Source organism: Hylobates moloch, unplaced genomic scaffold (genome assembly GCF_009828535.3).
Source record: "Hylobates moloch isolate HMO894 unplaced genomic scaffold, HMol_V3 SCAFFOLD_22, whole genome shotgun sequence".
NCBI lineage: Eukaryota > Metazoa > Chordata > Mammalia > Primates > Hylobatidae > Hylobates > Hylobates moloch.
In genome coordinates, this window is record NW_026652297.1 from 31,446,997 (window position 1) to 31,465,651 (window position 18,655).

An 18,655-nucleotide genomic window follows, 5' to 3' on the forward strand; every position below is an offset into this window, starting at 1 on the left:
ATCCCTCAGTGACCTAGGGTACGGGAACATGGGGAGTGACTGTTAACAGGTGCATGCTTTCTTTTTGGAGTGATGAGAATATTCCAGAATTAGAGGTGATGGTTGTGCAACTTTGTAAATATATTAAAAGCCACTGAATTGTACATTTTAGGGGGTGAATTTTATGGTATGTGAATCATATCTCAAGAAAATGTATGAGAAAAAACAGATGGAGTAGTGGTGGCAGTGGCTGGGGTTTTATGAGCGTGGGAGTGGTACACACTATTGCTGGGGCCACTTTGGGACGACAGGCAAGTGGCTGAGACTGAGGGGGGCAGGCTATTTTAGTCTGGGCTGGCAGCTCATTTGGAAGTATCACGCTGTATTGGATTCAACAGTACTGTATATGCTGATAGCCTTCCTCATGGTGCTTTTGTAGGCCCACTTTATTTATTTGTTTATGTATATCTATTTTCCCCTTCTTTATTAGGATATAACCGACAAATTAAAGTTGTGTATCTTTACAGTGTACATGTGATATTTTGATACATGTATGCCTCATGAAATGATTAAATCAAGCTAATTACCATATCCATCATCACACACACTTATTTTCTTGTGGTGAGAACACTTAAGATCTAATCTCTTTGCAATTTTCAAGTATATAATACATCCTTATTAAGTATAGTCACCCTGCTGTACAATGGATCTCCAGAACTTATTCTTCCTGTCTAACTGGAACTTTGTACGTTTTAACCAGCACCATTTACCCGTTTCCACTGTGAACGTGATAGCCATACACTTGACTTAGCCCTTGAAGTGAGTTTTAATCAACCTCAGTCACCACAGGATTTTTTAGTTTTAGCTTTTCCTGTTTGAGATTGAAAAGCAATAGTTTTTTTTAAACCCTCTAAGTCCCCAATTTCTGAACTTCCTCTTTTCCCTTTCATGCTTATAAACAGTCAAATGCTTTCTGCGAGCTCCTCTATTTCTTGCTGTCCATTGTCAGATGAAATCTGCAGAAACCAACATATACAACTAATGCTTTGGTTTCCACCTCTTCTAGACCTTAAAATCCATTAGGCTCATTGTTGGCTTTCCAAGTTATTGAGGGCAATGTCATGTCTAGCCACTGCTGAACATGGATCACTTTCTTTCCACTTTCCATGAACAGTTTCCTTGGTACCAATAATTCGACTGCTAAGTTAGTGCCACATATTTTTAAGTTTTTGTGATGGTAGCAACCCTCTTCTAGGTACCAGTTTCTTTATTAATCAAGAGAGGTTTACTGCAGTTGCATTCCAACATTATCAGTATTTTAACACAAAAAATGTTTATTTCTCATGTGTCCATGAGCACCACATATGGCAAATTGTGCCCTTCCTCTTAAAGTGAATGCCTTGAAATGACACACGTCACTTCTGCTTACGTTTCACTGGACAAAGCAGGTCATATGACCACACCTAACTTAAAGGAAGTAGAGAGGCAGCACTGCACTTCACACGTCTGACTATGTCTTTACCTTGAACCATGATATATATAAAAAATATAAATATATATTTCATCGTATGGATCTATTACATTACAATATACTTATATTTTTATATAAATAAAAAAATATATTTTTTGAGACAGAGTCTCACTCTGTTGCCCAGGCTGGAGTGCAGTGGCATGATCTCAGCTCACTGCAGCCTCCACCTCCCAGGTTCAAGTGATTCTCCTGCCTCAGCCTCCCGAGTAACTGGGATCACAGGCACCTGCCACTACGCCTGGCTGATTTTTTGTTTTTTTTTTTAGTAGAGATGGGGTTTCACCATGTTGGCCAGCCTGGTCTCAAACTCCTGACGTCAGGTGATCCACCCGCCTTGGCTTCCCAAAGTGCTGGGATTACAGGCTTGAGTGACTGAGCCCAGCCTCCTGATTGATATTTTGACTGGTGTATTATTTTGCTGGACTGTGATAACAAAGATCAGATGGCATAAAGGAATCCTGGGCATAGAATTCTAGTTTTAAAATGACTTTTCTTCAGCGTTTTGAAGACATCACTCCACTACCTTCTAGTTTTTAGTGTTGGTGTTTTACAGGCTCCAATGCCATGCTGATTACAGATCATTTATCTTAATTGATCCGTCTGGAAGCATAAGATCACTACGTGCCTGGTGTTTTGAAATTCCACAATGATGCAAATCCATTTTCAACCACTGGTCAGGCCTTTCATTCTTGCTTCATGGTTGTAATGCCCTCAAATCTCTTTGAGGGTCTTAATGATTACTTTTTCAGGCTTTCTTCTTCTTGAATAGTATCTGTTTCTTCTATATTGATCTTTTTCAGTTTTTTTTTGTCTTTATCTTCTATGTTAGAGGCTTTTCTCAGATGTTTGGCAATCTTTGCTTTTGGTCATATTTAAGAGGTACTGGAATGTTTGCTAGAAGCTTTGAGGTCATACTTGGGACTTGTCAATCTGAGTGTCACTCTAGGATGACTGAGCTGGGCTGTTTAACTGACGGTGCTCCTATGAGAGTATCTTTAATATTTTCCTCCTTAGCTGTGCAAATTCATGCCCGGAAACTAAGGGGCTGGCTCTTTCCTTAATCTTGCTGGCCTGAATTATGCCTTGTGTCCCACAGTACAGAAACACTGTGTCATCTTCTTCAGTCTTTTTCTAAGGAGAGGGAGGGCTAATTACTCTGCAATGCACAGGGAAGTAAGAAATCAGTATTTTATTGCTTCTTAAATAGATTTTCAATCAGCCCTCCTTTTTTTCTCTCTTTTAAAAAAAAATTTACCTTAAGTTCTTGGATACATATGCGGAACATGCAGGTTTGTGTATACAAGTGCCATGGTGGTTTGCTGCACCTATCAACCCATCATCTAGGTTTTAAGCCCTGCGTGCATTCGGTGTTTGTCCTAACGCTCTCCCTCCCCTTGTCCCCCACCCCTTGACAGGCCCCCATGTGTGATGTTCCCCTCCCTGTGTCCATGTGTTCTCATTGTTCAACTGCCACTCATGAGTGAGAACATGTGGTATTTGGTTTTCTGTTCCTGTGTAAGTTTGCTGAGGATGATGGTTTCCAGCTCCATCCATGTCCCTGAAAAGGACATGAACTCATTCTTTTTTATGGCTGCATAGTATTCCATAGTGTATGTGTGCCACATTTTCTTTATTCAGTCTATCATTGATGGGCATTTGGGTTGGTTCCATGTCTTTGCTATTGTAAATAGTGCTGCAATAAACATACATGTGCATGTTTTTCTTTTCTTTTTCTTTTTTTTTTTTGAGAGACAGAGTCTTGCTCTGTTACCTAGTCTAGAGCAGTGCAATCATAGCTCACTGAAGCCTTGACCTCCCAGGCGCAAGAGATCCTCCCATCTCAGCCTCTTGAGTAGCTGGGACTACAGGCATGCACCACCACGCTTGGCTGATTTTGAAATTTTTTTTGTAGAGATGGAGTTTCACTATGTTACTCAGGCTAGTCTCTAATTCCTAGCTTCAAGAGATCTTCCTGCCTCAGCCTCCCCAAGTGCTAGGATTGCTGATATGAGTCATCGTTTCTGGCCAGGCATCTATATATTATTGCCCCCTGAACACACAGCATAAACTTTTCTACCCCATGGTGCATGGGCTTGTGCACACACACAGGTGTGTACATAAGTCTAGAGCAGTGGTTTTCAACCAGGGAGTAATTTTTGCCCCTTCTTGCTAGGGGCATTGGTGACTTCCGGATATAGTTTTTGGTTGTCATAACTGGGGGTGGACACTTTTGACTCTAGAAGGCAGAGTCCAGGGATGCTGCTAAACATCTTACAAGGCACAGGACAACCTTCCACACAAATAATTATCCAGTCCAAGATGTCAGTAGTGCCTTGGTTGGGAACCCATGATGTAGAAACCATGTATTTGGGGCCTCTTTCACTTCCAGCCAAGGTAGAGTACAGGAAGAAGATGTATACTCCCACCTGAAAAAGACTTTCAAACTAGACAAAATATATGAAACACTGGTTTTCTTTCCTTTTTTTTTTTTTTTTAAAGAGACAATCTTACTCTGTTGCCCAGCTTGGGGTGCAGTTGTGTGATCATAGCTCACTGCAGCCTCCAATTCCTGGGTTCAAGCAAACCCCTCCCACCTCAGCCATTACTTAGGCCCATGAATTCACTATCAGGAATAATTCTATTCCCATAAAACAGAGTAAAAATCTCATAATTCATATGCCATCAGATAGAATATTCAAAAAATGCAGGTCCACCTCAGTACTGAGACAAAATGTGGTATATACATATGGTGGAATATTATTCAGCCATAAAAGAAATGAAATTCTGATACATGCTACAACATGGATGAACCTTGAGGATAGTCATGAATAATGAGTGCAATAAGCCAGTCACAAAAACATAAATATTGTATGATTCCACTCATACATTATGAATGTAAGGTATACATACCTCATTATGAATTGCATTGCTGAACTTGCAGATGGGGGTAGGGGACACCTACTGAAGGGTGATACAAAGATTATGTCAGTTTCAAAGGTAGGAATCTGCGTAATTACGGGACTTATTAAAGCTAGGCCCTAGGTTAATCAAGGAAGGTTTCTGGAGAAGGCGACTTTCAATCAGACACCTGCCTTCTCAGCATCTTTTAAGATAAAGAATTAACATTTATTTAGTGTTAGGTACTGTTCTAAGCACTTTGCATGTATTTACCAATTTAATGATCACAAAACAGTATGAGGTATATAGATTAGGAAACAGAAGCACAGAGAGTTTAAATAATTTGCTTAAGTTTATACAGCTAGAGGGTGACTTTGCTGGGAGTCAAACCCAGGCTGTCTTTAGAGCCTGTGTTCCTAGCTACTAGGTTGTCTTTAAATCCTGCGTTCCTAGCCACTGTGCTACTTTAATACCATTAAATACACATAACAGTAAATTTTGGAATAGATGTAAGTATACCTCATTTTATTAGAGTTTTCAAATGGATTTAATATAGTTTTAAAATACAGTGTTAAAAAAATTACGGTTTCATAGTTTTTAGGGCAGTTTTGCAGAGACCAAGAGTCAGCATTCTGTTTGTCCACCAGAGGGCGCCTCCAGCACAAACTCCAAGTCGACGGTTAGCCTCCCCGTGGTTCCCAAAGCGGGGGATTGGGTCTCTGCATGAAGCTATCCATGAGAGTAGCCAACCTCACACACACAGACTACTGTTCATCTTTGACAAAATTCACAGGTACCCAAACATGCACAAAGGAATTGTTACTTCCAAATAGCTTGCATATGCCAGAGACGCTAGAAAGGAAGGAGTTCTCTCACTAGAGTGTTTTGTTTGTGGCTTTTCTCAAGGGGAGAAAACTGGGCAGGGAAGGGGACCCAAATCTGACCCTCAGTGACGATTGTGTCCTGTGTACAGATGTCCTTCTGTGCTGCCTAAACGGATGTCCTATAGGCAGGCGCACACTCGGCTGGGGTGATGGGGGCCCAGGAGGCAGGCCAGGCAGGGATCTCCCAGCATAAGGAAAATGTCAAGACATATTTGGGGCTAAGAGTGTGCCCCTTGATGAACACCCCCAGTTGTTAATAAATCAACCCTCCACGCCTGTGCAGTGCCTCAGGTGGGGAAGAAATTTCCCACGATAAGCCAAAAAGGGTGGAATTTGGAAGGGCTGCCTTACTGTGTTGGAGATTGTTGAAGGAAGCTGCGGAGTAACTATTGGCCTCGCTCTCTCCCTGTCGTGCGTGTGTGTGTGACTTTATTGTATCACCAGGCAGGAGGCAGTCTGTGAAAAATCTGCTCCAACAATAGTAAAGGAACGTGAAGGAGCTGAAAGAGTAGAATTTGCAACGCTGCAAGCATACAAATCAAAATAAAATGAGGATAGTTCAAGAAAGATACCTTTTCTGATAATTGTTTATAGCACTGACCATCACTTTATAGGTTGAAGATATATTATCCAGAGAAAATGAACGTTAAGGCAGCTTGGAGAGACTTTAAAATCCCAGTGCATACTTTCTTTCTTTCTTTTTTCGTTTTTTGTTTTTGAGACAGAGTTTCACTCTGTCACCCGGGCTGGAGCGCAGTGGCGCCATCTCAGCTCACTGAAACCTCTGCTTCCCAGGTCCAAGTGATTCTCCTGCTTCAGCCTCCTGAGTAGCTGGGATTACAGGCATGCACCACTACGCCCAGCTACTTTTTGTATTTTTAGTAGAGACGGAGTTTCACTATATTGGCCAGGCTGGCCTTGAATTCCCGACCTCAGGTGATCTGTCTGCCTCGGCCTCCCAAAATGCTGGGATGACAGGCGTGATCCACCATGCCCAGCCTCAGTGTATATTTTCAAAAGTTCTAGGGATTGAAAAGGAGTTTAAAACACATGTTCTCCAATCTCTTTTTGATGCCTGAGTTGTCTCTGTGACAGCACCCTCCCATAGATTCTCTGGCCTATGCCTGAGATCTTCACGGTGCCCACCTGTTATACTTACGAGGCATTTCCTTCCATTTTGGGTAACTCCAACCCCTAGAAAATAAAATCACCTTTCATTTGTATCCACTAGTCTTAGATTTTAAAATAATCATCACTAGTGTACACTGAATACCGGGAGCTGGTTCAGGTGTTGTTTTATTTAATCCCCTATAAATCTACCCCAATAGGTGCATCAGTCAGCTCTGGCTGCCATCCCAAGCTACTATAGACTGGGGGCTATACACAAAGAGTGTATTTTCCCACAGTTCTGGAGGCTGGGAAGTCTGAGATCAATGTTCTGGCTGATTCTATTTCTGAAGGCTTGAAGGGCAATAATCCTATCAGATCAGGCCTCCTCTACCCCAGCCCTCACTTAGTCTCATTTAACCTTAATTACTTCCCTAGATGCCCCTTCTCCAAATACAGCCAGACTGGGAGTTAGGGCTTTTTTTTCGGGAAGTGCCTGTAAGGGATTGATTTGCCCTCTCATGCAATGAGTGCTGTGGTTAGGACTGAAACCCTATCTGCCTGATTTCCCTGTATGCCAACTGCCCTGTGGTCCTTATTCTTGGAAATAACCTTGGACTTGAGACAACCTGAGGCCAAGTCCTTGCAGTGGGTGCTTTTGTCCAGCCCAGTTCACCAGGACAGGAGACCCGATGGGGATTTGGGGACATAGCCTTATCTAGAAACAAAATATGCATTTTTCTTTTTCTGGAGTGGAGTTGTAGCAGGAGGGGCTGTGGCGAAAGTAATCAGGGACTCAGAATATTAGTTTGCTCAGACTGCTATAATAAAGTACCACAGACTGGGTGGCTTAAACAACAGACATTTGTTTTGTCACAGTTCTGGAGGCTGGAAGTCTGAGATCAAGGTGCCAGCAGGGTTGGTTTCTCCTGAGGCCTCTCTCTTTGCTTTATAGATGGCCACCATCTCCCCGTGTCCTCACGAGGTCATCCTTCTGCGCATGTCCGTATCCTAATCGCTCCTTTTAAGGACGTCTGTCATATTGGATCAGGGTCCATCCCAATAATCCTATTTTAACCTGATTACATATCTAAAGACTTGATCTTCAAATAGAATCACATTCTGAAGTACTGGGGGTTAGGACTTCAACCTGTGAATTTTTTGGTGAGGGGAGTGGAGGTCACAATTTAGCCTATAACACTTAGGGAGCTGTCAGTTGCATTTTCAGAGTCTTGGCCAACGGAGGACACTAATGCTTGTATCCCTGCTCCTAGGAAGGGGCAGGTCAGATCTGTCTCCCTTGCAGAATGCTCCTGGACTCACAGCCCGTTCCGCCTGGGTAACCCTGTTTGCTTGTGTATCCCATCTACTTCCATATGGCAGGGAAAGAAAAATAACTTTTAATACAATAAAAGGTTGTGCTTTGTTTGAACCCTGGGGTTGTTTTTCTTTTACCAGAAAACACTTTTTTTTTTCTCTCTCCATTAGATAGCATCTCTCTCTGTGTGCTATTTACCTTTTCTTCTAGCCCTTGCCTTCTCTCTCCTCCCATCTGGCAATTACCAGTGAAGTTACATAAATTGGTCTCCTTACCCATCATTATACATAGGAGTCGTACCCAGCCTGCCCTGGGTACGTGCTGTCCTCTGAAAAGGAAGTGGATTTACAAAACTGCATCACTACAGGACTTCAGAAATATTTGAAGAGAGATAAACAAGCAGCCGTGAACTTGCCACACCAGAACAGATGTCCTCATTTTGCATATCGCTGGCTGTTTCTTAGTTGCATGCTTATAAATAAATTTTGCTTCAATATCTGTGAGGATCCAGTCAGGGAAACAGAAGCTAAACTAGTTGTTTTAACAGAGAAAATTTAATACAGGGAATTGCCCAAACAGGGGCTGGAGAATTGAAACAGCAGAAAGCCATGAAGGGAAGGGGTGAGATGATTGAAACACGGAGCTTGGTGGAGGGTCTCTGTGCAGCTGGGGCTCAGATCTTTGAGAAGGGGGTCCTGCCCAGCAGCTGCTGGTGTCTCTGAGGTGGCACATGAGGCTGGCTCTGGAAGTTTGGAAAGAAGCTAGACGCTGTAGTAACTGCTGCCACCGCAATGGAGTGCCATTGCCAGGTGGTGCTGCAGGAATAGCAGGGAGCCTGGCCCTCCCCTCCTGCCTTCCAACCTCTGTCTCTACTGCCCCCTATTGGCAGAAGCTAACAGGAAGCCGGTGGACAAAGGAGAAGTGCCGGGTGCAGAATTCCAGCTCTACCATTGCAGAGTAGAGTACAGAAGTATATATTTGGAGCTTTCCCAAATCCCATAACCTCAATCTAACCATGAGGAAAATAACAGACAAATTTAAATTGAGGGATAGTCTTCAAAATATCTAACCAGCATGCCTCAAAATTGTCAAAGTCATGAAAAAAGGGAAAAGCTGGGAAACTACCACAGAGTGGAAGAAATCGAGGAGGCACGAAGACGAAATCTAGGAATCATATTCTGGATTAGAACCTGAAGAACAAAACAAAACAAAAACAAAAACAGTAACAGAAAAGCTGCCAGGGCTGAATAAAATCTGGGGTTTAGTGAATAGTAATGTATGAATGTTGGCTTCTTAGTTTTGCGAAGGTACCCCACTAATGAAAGACGATAACATTAGGAGAAACTGGGTAAAGTTTCAGAGGCAGGCATTCTGCATATCTTTGTTATATTCCAAAATAAAACATGAGTTAAAAACCTCCTTCTTCCACTGCCTATTCCATGTTCCCTTTTTCCTTAGCCCAGGGCCTCAGCTGGTTGGGGTTCTTTATCCACTGGGGTGACTCCAATTTTTTTTTTGAGACGGAGTCTCACTTATTGCCCAGGCCGGAGTGCAGTGTCGTGATCTCAGCTCACTGAAATCTCTGCCTCTTGGGTTCAAGAGATGCTCAAACCTCAGCCTCCTGAGTAGCTGGGATTACAGGCGCCCACCACCACACCCTGCGAATTTTTGTATTTTTAGTAGAGACAGGGTTTCACCATGTTGGCCAGGCTGGTCTCGAACTCCTGACCTCAGGTGATCTGCCTTCCTCAGCTTTCCAAAGTGCTGAGATTACAGGCATGAGCCACTGCACCTGGCCCCAATTTTTTATTCCCAAAGGGTCTGAATCCTTAGTTGTTTTGTCTGTTTTTTAGTTGCCATAGTTTTTCATTAGCTATTATTGTCGGACACAGAAGTGCTAAGAGAGTCTGAGAATCCATTGGAATCACTGGGTCATAGAAATATCCTCTCCCCTCCTTTGTGTAGCAGTAACCCAGTGACCTAGAATCAGGATCAATCATCTGAGCTAGTACAGGGGTGCACTTCTTTGCCTGTTGATTCTGAGGGCTGAAAACCCCAAAAGGGCCAGTGGTAGTCATAATGGAACTATCACATTTGTCCTTGGTGGTAGCTCCCTTCCCTGAGAACTAATACCTCCAAATGAGCAAAGCTTAAATTTGCAATTATGGAAACCAGAAATTCTGCAAGTGGATGGTTGTGTGTAATAGTGAAGGGAGCTACTCTCGTTTCACACATTTATTCTTGGACTCAGCTCTCTGATTGTGAGGAAGAAAGAGAACTGGCATAGTCGTTGCTGATTCGAAGCATATACTGCTTCCTAAGAGACGGAGCCTCACATTTTCAGGATGGTTTCTCCTAACTGAAATCACAGTTGAGGCTTCAAGAGGCCATTCCACTGGGCCCCCACATTTTATCAGACTTGCCCTTTCTAGGGAGGGACTTGTTGGGACAAGTGACTGGCATGGGCATGAGTCCACCATTTCACTTGTTTGGCTGTGAAGCGAGTTCCTTGGCCAGAAGCAATGCTGTGTGGAATGATGGAAGATGAGGTATTCTGTAAGTCTGCAGATAATTGTTTTTGTTTTGTTTTGTTTTTGAGATGGAGTCTTGTTCTGTTGCCTAGGCTGGAGTGCTGTGGCATGAACTCGGCTCACTGCAACCTCGTCCTCCCATGTTCAAGTGATTCTCCTGCGTCAGCCTCCTTAATAGCTGGGATTACAGGCATACACCACCACGCCCAGCTAATTTTTGTATTTTTAGTAGAGACGGGGGGGTTTCACCATGTTGGCCAGTCTGGTCTTGAACTCCTGACCTCAGGCGATCTGCCTGCCTTGGCTTCCCAAAGTGCTGGGATTACAGGCGTGAGCTGCCACGCCCTGCCAGTCCACAGATAATTGTACTGGCAGAAGCATTTTGAACCAGAAAGGCAAATGCACGTCTATTCCAGTGAGGTCAAGTTTATTCCTCCTTTTCTGTGGAAGTGGTCAGGGATAACCACCCACTGCCAGACAGCTGGCTGCCTTCCCAGGGAAAAGGGCCACCATGCAGGCCCATTGCTGGTCTCTAATTTTGATAGATTAGGCAGAGGTGTTGACTGCATTAGCCTTGTTGGAGAGAAGTCTGTGTTAGCGCTCCATGCAGAGACCCCCATCGTGAACATCAAAGCCTCTTGCACATGCACAGACAGATGTTCTTTGACTTATGATGGGGCTATGTCCCGATAAACCCATCGTTAAGCCGAAAACATCTAAGTGAAACATGCATTTAATATACATAACCTACTGAACATCACAGCTCAGCCTAGCCTGCCTTAAACACGCTCAGAACACTTACATTAGCCTGTAGCTGGGCAAAACCATCTAACAAGAAGCCTACTTTATAATAAAGTGTAACTTTTTTTAACTTTATTTTTTTCATGTAACTTACTGAATACTGTAGTAAAAGTGAAAAACAGAAGGGTTATATGGGCACTTGAAATACAGTTTCTACTGAATGCCTGTCACTTGTGCACCATCATAAAGTCGAAAAATCCTAAGCCAAACCATCGTAAGTCAGAGGTCGTGTGTACAGAGCAAGAACTGGGTTGCTGGGATGGGGGCCAGCTCATATCCACCTGGGGATTAAGAGCCTCCACTGAAGTGGATGTCCTAGAGTGAGCATTCATACGGGGCATGCATATCTCCACTACCTCTGCCTATTCTCAGAGATCCAGCCACAGATGCCCTTGTCATTAATTTTCCAATCCTGTTCTCTCCAAGTCCCTAACAAACTGCCAAACCACTAGCCACTCCCCATGAGTCAGTGTAACTGTACCTTTGGCTACCTCTTCTAAGAGGACAACAGATGTACTGATTGAAGTTCCTCCTTCTGTCTTTTGGGGCACTCCTGATTGGGCTACAATAAGCAGCAGTCCAGTTCCCTTATTGTGCAGAACTAGCTGTAAGAAAGGTCAGAGCCTTCCTCCCTCCTCAGTCAGTGAGTTGGAAGGAACTCCCCACGAGGTTGTAGGAGTGGACTGAGGGAGAAGATGCAAGAACAGGAGCAGCTGTCAGGGAGTCTGAGACAGATGCTCATGCAGGTCACCTGTGCTTTCTGCACCTGCTTGAGCCTCATTCATTAGCCATTTCTACCTGGAAGTGTCCAGCTCTGGTCCTGTACATCCCCTGCTTAATGAGTCACTGTGTCAGACAGCACCCCATTCGTGATGAGAAGCTCAGGCCACATAACCTTATGATGTCCCATGGTCAGTTATTCAGTCCCTATCAGGTGTGTTGCAAGGCAGGAGCACTTCTCAAAAGGAGAATAATTACCTGAAGAAGAGGGCAAGGCTTTGCTCCTAAAGCTTAGAGCCCTGCATGACAATTGCCCTGCTGCAGCTGTCAGAAGCTTCACACTGCATTGCTAGTTTCCATAGAAACTTCAAGCATTGTGGATATTCTGGGTCATAAGGCCCAAGTGACAGTGCGGTTTTCTCTGAAGGCTGAGCCTGCTGCAGACACCTTCTCACCTCTGGTCCCTGTTCAATACTGGAAGCCTAATGGGTAAATGGGTCAAAATAGGACATTTAATGTGATATATTTCCTCCAAAGTTAAAAAAGGAGCCCCACCAGGTAGCAGCATCTTGTTTTCAGTGATAAAAGGAGAAAGGTACAACAATTTTCACTTCGAATAGGATACCCCAATATGCTCTCTTTGGACTCAGGACACATCTCCCATCCTCCAGCCTGCATTTGTCTTCTTCCTATGATATCTAAGGAAGTCGCTATTTCTTGTGCATCAGGTCTCATCTGCATAACACTGCCAATATAGTGGACTAGTATGACTTTTGTAGGATGTAAAGACTGTTAAGATCTCTGCTCTGAGGCAAAAAAAAAAAAAAACAACTTGAAAGTGTACTATTGATTCTGCCAGTTAAAACAAATGGCTTCTGATGCTCCTTGGAAGCGGATGGAAAGAGAACCAAGCACCTGGCACATTGGGTGCTACATACCAGATGCAATGAGTTGTGCTGATTTGCTCCAGGAAAGTGTTGGCATCTGGAGCAGCAGCTGCAAGAGAAGGCAGCATCTGCTTAGGTTTACAATAATCCATGTTCTCCAAGATCCATCTGCTCCTGACAGACCTAACAGATCTGTAAATGAGCAAAGTGATAAGTATCACCACTTCTTCCTTCGAGTCGTTGATGGTGGCATTAATTTCTGCAGATTCTCCTAGGGATATAGTAAAGCTTTGGGTTTCTATCCTAGCAGAGGGGATGTTCCAGGGCCTTTCTGCTAGGATAGAAAGTAGTGCTCACCACAGGGATCAGAGAGCCAACGTGGGCATTCTGCATGCCACATTGAGTGTGGTGACTCTGTGCATCCAAGACATGGAGAAGTGATAGTAGGGATACCTTTGTACCTACTGGGCCTGCTGTGATTTGGACTTGGGCTAAAACTCCATTTGTCAGCTGGCTATTAGACCATTCCTCCCACTTTGACTAGTAGATCACATGGATGTTTTGGGTCCCTGGGAGTAAGAAGCAGTTCCAAGCTAGGGTCTTGTAATGCACGAAAGGTCCAGAGATTCTTCTTTCTAGTGCATGATCACCATTTCTTAAGGTTGCATACCCTTTGGGAGAAGGCATGGAGCGGGACATACTTGTGACAGGGTTGCAGGGGCCTTCCTTAAGCTGACTTGGTCTCTTCAATGAAGGGTCTGTGAAAGGGCTTGTGTCTAGAAACTGGAGGAAAGTTTTTCCATTGGAGTGATGCAAGACTCCCCATTGTGGTGACTCTGCAGACCAAGAGCTATGTTAGTAGGCTGTCCATGCACTGCATTCCCAGGGACACTGTGATCCATGAGCCACCTTGTACCAAAGATCTGTGCAGATCAGAAGATTCCCATTCACCACGTCGCTCCTGCTGCTCATCACTCTAGATGTGCCCATCTTGTCTCTGACAGTTAAGTGCTGCCATTGGCCTCTGCTGGTCATCTTCCTCCCTGAAATCAGGGAGCCCATCTCAGTAGAGGCATCCTGCAGGGTCACACTGGGATCCGGGAGATGGGCCCCAGAGAGCTTTGCTAGGACACTGCTACTTTGCCCACTGCTGTGATTCTCAGTGTCGTAGTCAAGAGAATGCCCTCTTAGGGGATGAAGAAGGAGTGAGGCTGGGTGTACAGGTTGCATGTGATAAATCCAGCCCAACATTACCATATCCATAAGCTTTTGAACTCTGTCCTTTACATTATACCAGGAAAGTTCTGGAATCCCAACCTTGGTGAATATAGGCTACCACTAAGTTATAATCTCCCAGCCAAGCAGACCATTAGAACCAATCTCAATTACAGTAACTAACATGTTCAATCTCACATCTCCAGCGGTTTGACCCCTATGTACTGATAGGGGTCTTAGTACTACTTAGGGCTACTTAGTACTTAGTACTTAGTACACTTAGCCCTGTCTCATGCTGTGTCCTCTCCCCCTTGGTCCACCATCCTTACAGTTTACTCCTACACACGTTGCAAAGTTTAGAGAGCACAATTTGCATTCTATTCCTTGGCCAAGAGAAAAAGGCTGAGGAGTCTTAGTTGGAGTCCACGAGGCTGCTGGCTGACAACTAATCAAGTAGCATGGTAATCCTTTGTTTTACTGACTTATACATGTTTTGCCTTTATACGTTCAATTTCCAGAAATATCTCCCAGGAAGAACTAAAGTGAATTTCTTGGAGGTCCCATGAGGACTGAGTGAGCCACCTCCTGCACCTGTGCTCTCTGCCTGGCCAGCGAGAACAACATCTAGAGGCTTCTTTGAAGGCTCACCTTAGTTAGGGCTGTTGGACAAATAAAATATGTCAATGTCTTCATTTGAGAAGCCACAGAACTTTGAAAAACAATTTTTTAAGGAGACTTGAATGGAGTAGCTGGTGTGTACTTTGCAAAGCTTGGGAGAAGCTTTGAAGCTGGCCCTAAACAGTGCAGGCCAACACGTTGAAGGCTTCTTTGAATGCTGGGTGTCCAGGGCTGTTAATGCCTTACTTGCACCTCCTATAAGGCTCAAAATAAAAATAACAACAACAAAATGAAAACAAAAAGTAGATCTCCTGATTAAAGGAAAATGGAAGGCCACTGGTGTCAACATGTTGATTTCAATCCTCATATCTGACAGTAATATTTGTATACTTCTGTCTCTACTTGTTAAATCTCTAATAAATACATTTTCTTGCTAAAAACTTATGCATAGCAAATCTTACCAGTTTATTAGTTAAAACTGGACTTTGTGTAGGCAAAGGTAAGAATTTTTTGCGGTGTCAAGGAGAGCTGAGACACTTCACCTCTCAAAATGTGCTATTGCATTAATGCGGATAGGTTGGAAGCCTTTGAGAAGCCTATTGCAAACCTCAGCTTGTTTATAAGAATTTTACAGAACTCTAGCTCATACAAGCTCATACAAGGCATACAAGCTCATACAAGGCATACAAGCTCTATTGCTTAATTCACTTCCTAGACAGTGAAAGTGAAGTTTGTAACCATCTGTCAGAAAGTGATACAGTTAGGAAAATGTGGTTATATGTCAGCTAAGTCCATTTCACTCAACAAACCATATAATTAACACAGGTATGATCACAGGAAACACAGTGAGTGCTAGTCTTTGCTTAATGGAGTCTCAAGAAGACATTTTCAATGCTACAGGAGGCCTTTTCTTTCCTCTGCTAGAAAATTCATAGTCTTATGACATTGTTTGGCAGTATGTGAAAATACAAGGAATTGATGGTGTGGATTCCTTGACACTTCAGGGAGGACTGCAAAGGGTTCAGAGCTTTGCTTCTAGTTTTTGATGGCATGAGATGCCATTTAGAAGCTCCTCTGAATGCTCACTGTAGCCAGCTTTTAAGTACAATGAGTTTGTTTGCTATTATTATTTTGATATTAAAAAAATCAAACGGCTACTATTGGATTGTTTGCTTTTGTGGATCACTAGGACTTTCAAGTAGAACTTAAATTCCAGTTCTAGAAATCCAGATAAACATTCAGAAGCTTCTGTGCATATTTGTGGAAGTCAGGGATGAGTTCAAGTTAGAGTGCACCAACAAACTCCTCCATTTCTTCAGCCAAAAGCCTCTGCCTTCCTCATAGAAAGTACACCTCATGGGACACCTGAAATGGATTCCTTTCAACTTGAAGCTCTGTGAAATCAGCGTTTGGAAGTGTCTGTGCTTCGTGACTATGCTTATGGCTGAAGTGCAACAAAATATTACAGTAACTGCTTTACTGACATTTACACCTCTGATAGCACTTAGTTTGTGAGAACTGGAGTTGGGGGCTCATTTATAAATATTAGCTGTTGGAGGAGAGTTCAGAGTTTCTCTCTATGCTCTCTCAGCTTGCTAAGGGCTGATTAGATTTAACGATACAGACTGGGCCACATTTGCTCTCAGGTGGGTTTCCTCTATGTTCATAGAGTCTCTCTGGGGTGAATCCTATGACCTGTCTGTGAGAACCAGTTGAAAGCACAAGAGATTCTGGTACTAAACATTGATAACAGTGTCAGCAAGCTTCCTCTGTCAATGCTGTAAGGCCAGGGTTGAAATTTAGCCAAGTTTTATGCTTGTTGATTCCTGCCCCTCACTACTTACTCCAATTTCAGTTCTTAAAAATGTGGCCACTATACAATATTCTTTTTTTTTTTTTTTTTTGAGATAAAGTCTCACGCTGTCCTCCAGGCTGGAGTGCAACGGTGCGACCTTGGCTCACTGCAACCTGCACCTCCTGGGTTCAAATGATTCTCCTGCCTCAGCCTTCCCAGTGTCTGAGATTACAGGCACCCGCCACCATGCCAAGCTATTTTTTTTTTTTTTTTGTATTTTTAGTAGAGATGAGGTTTCGCCATGTTGGCCGGGCTGGTCTCGAGCTCCTGACCCCATGATCCGCTCGCCTCAGCCTCCCGAGTTGCTTGTGAATTGCCTTTGTTCCTGGTTTAGGTGGCATGAGGCATTCAAGCTGTGCCTTCACTTCCTAAGATTAGAATTAGGACACTGGAGACTGTGTCTTTTGATTCTTCTTTCTGAGAATTCTTTCAAATAGCTTCAGGTCCACTTCCTGTAAGCAAATTAATATCTTGACTGTGAGATTTGCACTGGCCTTAATGAAGTATTCATGATTCAATTGAAAGCAATTTAGCGATAGCTGTACTGAGTACTGACAGAAATCTTCAAAATGTCTAGCCCTAAACTATAAGAGTTTGTTTGGAATGGTTGTCTATAAAATGTCAAAGAATCACAACAGCTACTTGTTTCAAGTTCTATTTTTGAAAGCAAAGTACAGCAGCCTTGAAAGTCCTGAGCTGGAGGAAGAAAAAAGAATCAGAAGAGTCAATAGAATGACATTTCCTGGCTTTTCTAAGAAAATAATAGGCCTCAAAAAAAATTAGCCGGGCATGGTGGCGGGCACCGGTAGTCCCAGCTACTCGGGAGGCTGAGGCAGGAGAATGGCATGAACCTGGAAGGTGGAGCTTGCAGTGAGCCGAGATCATGCCACTCACTGCACTCCGGCCTGGGTGACAGAGCAAGACTCAGTGTCTAAAAGAAAAAAGAAAAGAAATATTCAACCATCATTTTCAATACCTAGGACATGAATTTAATCACATGGGGTGGCTTAGTTCTCCCCAAAACTTGAAGGAATCCTCACCTGCATCTCCTACATGTGTATTTCCTGTGAATAAAATGGTAGCAGCACTTAAGCAGGGAAATGAAGGTTTGATCGTGCATCGGCTTCCGTACCAGTGATAGCAAGAAACAAAACAGGTACACCCCAATATTTCTCTTGTTGTCTACTACTGGTTTCTGAATAACAGCATTTAGTTTTTTTCTCAAACTTGAAAGCCTGAGCAGCAGCTCTGCAATGTGAATCTAGCTCTTAAAGTTTTTGTAAGAAGCAAAAAGTGACTTTATAGCTGATGAAATGTATTTAAGTGTGTAGCAAACTCAAATGCCCTCTAGGTGGAGTATTCACAGATACTGGCAGAAATCTCTAATTGGGCTGACTTTATTTATAACCAGGCAGTGCATATTGAAACTGATATCTTGGCTCTCTGTGCATCTTTAGGGAAGAAACACCAGCTGTTCTTTGGAAATTTGCAAACAAACTTGCAGTTGTTCTCAGTAGTTCATAGCAGGTGAAATAAAGGAGATATCACCAATCGGATTTGGGGGAGTTACGTGCTTTGGTTCTGTTGAGCTTGTTACAACCCAGTCTCCTGAAATCTGGCAACTAGTACATTTGGAACATACTATACTATTGCAGCAATAGTCTCTCTTTTTGATGTTGTAGACTTTCTTTAGTTGTCTGGTAAACTCTGATTGCTTGTTCATATTTAAATATGAGGCAATAGAAAGACTGACCTGGATCTTGGTGGGGGTGGACGTGGCCTGCTAACTGGGTGAGAGGGCAGGGGGACAGTCATGATATAAGTGCCCTCAAACTTTGTCATTGTCCTTACAAGGCTGTAGGCGAGACAACTTGTGTCCCCTAGTTGATGTTTTGCTTTTTTTCTTTTGCCTTTTCCTGTCATGTATGTGTGAGAGGAGACTGTAGACATCTAGTTTCTCTGCTGCTTTGTAGTGGGGTGGTGAACTTGGGACTTGGGCATACACAGACCTTCCATTAACGCCCTGTCTCCTGGCCTATCTTTTCTGCTTTCCCTGCATTCTGAGCCCAGAGTCTGCAGGGTAGGTCTGTGGCTTCCAACGTTGGGTTCAAAGCCACGCATACTCAGCTCTGCTTCACTGGATACACCCCTCCATTTGTATCCTGTCCTTCAGAGGTGTGTTGAGGTGCCTTATTTACTGGTGAACTTCTCCCATTCTCTTCCTAATGCTTTAAAAATTGGCTGTAAGCCTATTAGTAGCGGGATGGTGAGTTCCTAAGTAAGTAAAATATATCATTCTGCTACATTTTGG